This window comes from Hibiscus syriacus, unplaced genomic scaffold, assembly GCF_006381635.1.
Source record: "Hibiscus syriacus cultivar Baekdansim isolate YM2019G1 unplaced genomic scaffold, ASM638163v2 tig00110957_pilon, whole genome shotgun sequence".
Lineage (NCBI taxonomy): Eukaryota > Viridiplantae > Streptophyta > Magnoliopsida > Malvales > Malvaceae > Hibiscus > Hibiscus syriacus.
The window spans coordinates 302,666-309,909 of NW_024062933.1; the positions used below are offsets into that span (position 1 = coordinate 302,666).

A 7,244-nucleotide genomic window follows, 5' to 3' on the forward strand; every position below is an offset into this window, starting at 1 on the left:
ACTATATGATATTAGATAAGATAAACATATGCTATTATAATTGACTATAGGATCGCGAACTATGTAAAAATAGCAAGGACTATGTGATAGCAAGAGAAAATGATATAAAATATATGATATAGATATAAATGATAAGTTAAACGACATAGACATATGTGATTATATGAAAAAGAATATAAGTTATGTGATTATGAACATGTGGATATAGGTCTAGTTGAGGATATAATAACAAGATATAAATTATACGAGTTAAATATATGAGAATTAGTATAACCAACTTATGAGATGAAATGAAAAGTGAGACAAGTTAAATAACATTGACCTATAGGACAATATGAAAATAATATATAAATTAGGAGACATTGACAGAAGTGATTATATGAACATGTAAGATAAGCTATATGGGAAGAGTTATGGGCTTAAATGAACATATAATATATGAGTCATATAGTAAAGATCTATGAAGCTATAGGAAGATGTTATGGGAGATATGTGATGATAAGTTATAAGAATATATATAGGTAACACGTTATGTGAAATTGAATTAAGTAAATATATGAAACTAGGATATAAATAATGTGAGATAAGTTATAGGGCATTGATATACGAACTATATGAAAGTATGTACATGAATATATGTATAAGTTTATATGTTATTCTATGTGATATATGATGTATATATGAACATATGTGAATAAGATATGACATGTGTGTTTACATGAAAAATGAGAAATGATATAATCCATATGAAATGATCTACGTGATTACATGTAATACGTGATTACATGCACTTGAGATAAAGGTTATATGATATGAGATGTATGTTCACACATACATATGGTATGTGACAGAAGAAAAGGAACAAGTGATATGAAACATAAGAATAATGCCCATAGTATATGATATGAGAGCTATAGGTATAGTTGGCATGCCAAGAGTCGAGGGTTCTACGTGGTCCTTCGGGACATGTATGTAATTATGTGGAACCTATATGTAGTACTTCGGTACACTTATTGGAGCCATTGTATTATGTATGTGGTTCTTAAGGAGTAGTCCTTCGGGACATAGTGGTCCTACGGGACATATACAGTGGTCCTTTGGGACATAGTGGTCCTACGGGACGAATACTGAACTAAGGTTCGGTGCCCCATGAGGGAATTGATACGAGCTGTGGTGACATCATTAGTGCACAACCTCAATGTACTCACATACCTCTATTCTCAATAATATACATGGGCAATTGAAATACAAACTTTAAAGTGAAAATGGTACAAGAAGGTAAGTTTCGTATGTGCATGATATGATTATATATGTTATCGTGTAATAGATACATGCATATTGAAATGTCATGATCAAATGTTTAGAATACATATTCATCGGATGAAATGGGTATTGATTGGAAAAATGTATGATATTATATGATAGATATGTTAATGATAATGATAGTATTTGTACATGTATGTGTTTTGTTATATGAAATGTTCGATGGTTTTTATTATATGTTTATATGCCTCACTAAGTCAACGACTTAGCGTGTGATTGTTTCACACGTAGGTTTCGAGAAGAGTAAAGAGCAATATGGAGCAAGACAGGTCAGTTACGTCTTACCGAAGATCAGATCAGAAAAGATGTTTTGAATTAGATGTATTCTGTACATTGAAAATGGTTGGCATGTAAATAAATGTCTGAATTGTATATGCACTGAACGGTTTTGTAAAAACATTTAAGCTCTGAATAGTTCTGGAAATCTTTTGAATAAGCTATATGTATAAAAGTTTTAAATTACTCACTATTTTATACAAGTAAATGTTTTGAAAAAGTCAATGTGACACCTCGGACTCGAATCCAGGTCGGGTACGGGTAGGGGTGCACAAAAAATCCGAATATCCGATTTTGCGAAAAAAATATCCAAAACCGGATTTGGGAAAAACCAGTTTTTTTTTAACCGGATCGTATTTTTTTAAACCGGTTATTTTAACCGGTTTGGAGAAAAAAACCTAGACCGGTTTTTTTACCGGATAAAAAACCGGTTTGAAAAAAATCGGTTAAAAAACCGGTTTTTATCCGGAAAAAAAAACCGGTCTAGGTTTTAAAAACTAGTCGTTAATATAGCCGTTGGGGGGGTTTTGTGACCGTTTTTTTCTTTAAAAAAATTACCATTTTACCACCCTAAACATGTATAAATAGGTTGGGGATGTATTTGGTTGATTACAAATTTCTCAAATCTTATTACACAACACTTAAACATCTCTCAAATCTTATTTTTGTAATTTTTTGTTCATCATGAGTAACACGGCTGAATCTTCCGTCGGGGGAAACCTTGAAGTCGTGAGAGTGATCGAACACACTCGAAACAAAGACATTTGGGATCACTACGATTTATGTGAGATGTCAAATGGCTCGAGGAGGGCGCGTTGTAAACTTTGTCTAAAGTTTCTTGCATCGGAAGGAAACACAACGTTGAAGAACCATTTGACAAAATCATGCAAGGCACTTCGCTCAAGATCGGATCCTAGTCAATCGAATCTTACACCGCAAGGTGGTGTTTTTGTTTACGACAACGAAAAATTACGAGAAGCGTTTACAAAGTTCGTGATTACAAAAGCATTGTCGTTCGACCACTTTGATGATGAAGATTTCACGACAACAATTCAACAACTAATACAACCACGTTATACTCAAGTAAGTCGTACTACCCTTAGAAGAGATGCTATAAAAATGTGGCGTACGACGAGGGAAAAAATGATTTTAGGATTCCAAGAACACCGTTATGGTGTGTCACTTACATGTGACGTTTGGAGTTCCCCTCATAATACCGAAAATTCTTTTTTAGCCGTTACGTCACATTGGTTAGATCAAGATAATTGGCAAATGATGAAAAGAACAATCGCGTTTGAATTATTCGGTGAGCCGCATACCGGTGCTAATTTATTTACACTTTTAAAAAGGGTAATTTGTCTTTATAAATTAGAAAATAAAGTTTTTTCTATATCCTTTGATAATGCATCGAATAATACAAACGCGGTTCCAAGATTGAAAAATATTACTTTCACCGATTTTAGACGGTGCGTTTTTTCATACCCGTTGCGTTGCACACATAATTAATTTATCCGTGCAAGCCGGTTTGGAGGTTATTGAGCCGATTAGATTAGAATTTAAAACAATGATAAAATCGGTTCTTTGTAACAATAACAAAAGACTAAATGATTATAAACGATTTTGTAAGTCCGTTAATAAAAAAGCTTTGGGTCCTAATTTGGATTGTCCAACTCGTTGGAACTCAACTTGGATGATGATGCATACTGCCTTAAGGCAAAGGGAAACATTGCAAACATTTCACGATCAGCTTTTCGAGATGGGTCATGTCCCAAACATTTATCCAGATTCGAGTTGGGAAACTATAGCCAAAATAACCGATTTGCTTGAGGTTTTTAAAAATGCAACAACTTTTTTTATCCGGTGTTTATTACCCTACTAGCCCGTTGGTTCTTAATCAAACATTTTTGTTGGCTACCCGACTAAATGACTTTGAATTTGAAACCGAAGTTTTTCAAGAAATTGGCTTTGCAATGAAGGAAAAACTTTTAAAATATTTTAAGGAGATTCCCCCCATTTTTACTTGTGCCGCCGCTTTAAACCCAACGTTAAATGTTGGTGGGGTTGAAACACTAATTGAACAAATTGCGTTTGCTTTTAATCTAACCGATGATGAACCCAACTTTGTCCAAAACCAAATAAATTATTTTAACAAATGTTTTCGAGACATGTTTGCAATTTATTTAACTAAATACGGATCAAGTAGTGTAATACACGATCAAATGAGAATGAATGCGGAATCATCTAGTAGACGTCCAAGTAACATAAATTTGAATCTTTTTAACACTCTTGTAAATCCCCAATCTAAATGATCACGTACTACCACCCCAAGTAGCGAGTTGGGAAATTACATGTCATGCGATTTTCTATCAAAAATGACATTTGAAGAGTTTGAAAGTTTGGATATTTTGGCTTGGTGGAAAGAAAAGGAAGCACAATTTCCGATTCTAGCCGCCATGGCCCGTGATTTACTAACCGTCCAAGCTTCTACGGTAGCTTCGGAATCCGTTTTTTCTGTTAGTGGCAGGGTTATATCGCAACGGAGATCAAGACTAAGTCCCGAGTCGGTGGAAGTATGCATTTGTTTAAAGGATTATTTGGATGGAGCGGCTCGTAAGCAACATATCACCACCCTAGAAGATGCAATTGATGCCGATTTGGAAGCAAATTTACACATTGAAGAAGTCGAACTTGGAATATCCCCTCCAAACGAAGAAGGCGAAGATGATGAAGAAGAGATGGCAATGTAGTTTATTTTATAACTTTATTTCAATTATCGTAAACTTTGTTTCAATTATCGAACTTGAAGTTTTTAAGTATTTGAATTTATCGAACTTGGAAGTTTTTAAGTATTTGAATTTATCAAACTTGGAAGTATTTAAGTATTTCAATTATGTTGAGTTAATTAAGTATTTCAATTAAGTATTTGAATTTATCGAACTTGAGGTTTGATGCTTTCTCTTTGATTCTCTCTTGATTCTAGTTGCTTGATGTTTCTTGTCTTTGATCAATGGCTTCTAAGCTTGCTTAAATACACCTTGAATCACTTCTGAACGTTAGTGATAATTAATGAAGATAATATAGCCGTTTAAGTGTGAAAACATTTAATAAAAATGCTTGGAGCGTGGGGGAATCGGTACCCTCTCATAGGGAATCGGTTTCCTCTCATAGGGAATCGGTTCCCTAAGTGTAAAATTCAAATATTTCGACCGTTGAATAGGGGGGAATCGGTTCCCTCCGAGCATTCTGGAAATCTCAGAGCCAAACCATTCAGTGAGGAATCGGTACCCCCTTGGGGGGGAATCAGTTCCCTATGAGCAATCTGGAATATTAAAATCGGTTTTTTTATAACCGGTTTTTTAAAAAAACTGGTTTTTTTTAAACCGAAACCAGTTACACCGGTTAGGATATCCGGCCCTCCAAACCGGTTAGAAACCGAACCGGTTATTTTATAAACCGGTTTTTTTCTATGGGAAAAACCGGATCGGATAAAAACCTATCCGGATCGGATTGAAATCCGACAAATGTACAACCCTAGGTACGGGTGGGGTTACAGATATTGTGGGTGCACTCCTATTACTATTTTTTTAATATTCAAAATTCTTAATATTTTAGGTATTTTTTTAAATTTTATATTAGTCGTTTAATTTTACGCTTTTTTTATTTTTTATTTATTTTTTAATATAGCTTGTTGAATTTATACTATTGGCATAAATTCTTATATTCGCACTGAAACATCTTCAAAATATTTCAATGTTTGAGAAAGAAAAATTATATTTGATAATTATTCATGGATTTCAAATATTATCACCAAGATGATTAACTCGTCTTTTCCTCTAAACGATTTGAGCCACATGAATGAATTCTAATATTATTTCTTCATTTCTTTGTGATCAAACCGCCAACAGATTCGCAAAGTTTATTTATAAAATCCATAAACGTAATTAAATTGATGCGTTATTGTTTGAATTATGCAGTCCCCGCGTCATTTAGTGACATTGTTAAATTAATCATATAATAAACTAATTAATTGACCTATCTAGCTCAGTTGATGGAACATAAGACTCTTTATCTTGTGGTCGTGGGATCGTATCTCACTGAAGACAATTCATAATGGATGTCTTACACGAAAACTACTCTCAACCAGACGTTGAAGATAGCATACTACTCTACTTTCCCTTATCCCATTACATATAGGAATAGAGTAAATTAATTTTTAAGATAGTGTATAAATTTTGTTTGAGAGAGTCGAACTAAGGAAATGCTGCACCCGTTTTGGGACAGATGGTCGGGCAGTACTTGATTTCATTGCAGCCGTCGGTTCGGTGCCTCTTGAAATAGAGCACAGTGACGAACATGGCAATGAAAAGCACCAGATGATTCAAGGCGTACCTTTGTCCCACGTATTGGTGGGGCCCAGCTCCAAACGCCAGGTAGTTCCCTTTGTAGATCACCTCTTCTTGTCTATCCTCTGAGAATCGATCAGGATCGAACCGGTCCGCCTCCGGGAACCCTTGGAAGGATGATTCGTAAACCAAGGGGGAACACAATCGTGCCCTTGGGAACCGTGTACGACTCAGTCAACGGGAAATCCTTCATCGCAATGTGCTGCACTAGCGTCGCCGGCGGCCGATATCTTATGACTTCACGTGCCACAGTTTGCGTATACTTCATGTCCCTCAATTGTTCCGCTCTTATCAAAACATCCCATTCCGGCGACCATATACTCGAAACTTCCTCACGAACTCTACGGAGAACATCGGGATGAGTCCAGGAGGGAAATCGGCTTTCCCGGTGATTCCTCGAAAAGACGCTCCCACGATTTTAAATGTTGGAGAATAATAATCTGCTGCAATGCGGTGTTGGTTGACAGAGCTCTGGGAGTGAAGTTAGGGGCAATCTGACGGCGTAGATCTTTATGTTCTTGTCCGAACATATAAATCAAGTTATGTTCTCCGAAAAGCTTTTATCCAAAGGGATGTCCACGAGTAAAAAAGCATCGGGTCGGACGTTGGAGAAGATAAGGTGAGAGAGTTCAGTGTCACGGATAAAGACGATGAAGCGGCCGATTATATAATTAACAGAGAATCCTAGAGAAGACGCCAAGCCAGCTAGAATTTCCCAAAAGCTTGTGGGTTCCGTTACTAGTGGAATGGCGTTGCCCAAGAAAGGAAAGACCAGGGACATTTCGCTTCTTGCGCAAGTAGGAGATCTGTTCTAAGAGAAGGAATAAGAACAAATAGGGTGGCCAAAAATGGAGTGAAATGCAAAAAGGAAACCATTTTTCTGGAACTTGGAAAATGTGGGATTATTACAGAAAGGAGAGCGGAATCCAATTGAGCTTTCGTTCATGTATATGTGGTTTTTAGAGAGATGTGAAGGGGGTGGTTCTGCGGTGCGGCGCCTAAAAAACGGCTAATATACGGCGTGACCGGTTAAACAAGTGACCGGTTAAAATTTAGACCGGTTATGTTATATTATTTAATCGGAAATATTATAAAGTACAATAACATACTAGGTAGCGCTTATATAATGTAATAGGTAGCGCTTATATTTACCTATTTTATAAGTAAACCGGTATATTTATACCGATAGCATTGCAAATTTACCTATTACATTATATTATATTGAAAGTGTCCATACTTTTT

The 7,244-nt window shown here is 35.8% G+C and overlaps 1 pseudogene; it reads right to left on the minus strand.

Annotated features, from left to right (window-relative positions):
* Window positions 1-1,156: 1,156 nt before the first annotated feature.
* LOC120148434 lies at window positions 1,157-6,878 on the minus strand (annotated as a pseudogene).
* Window positions 6,879-7,244: the final 366 nt, after the last annotated feature.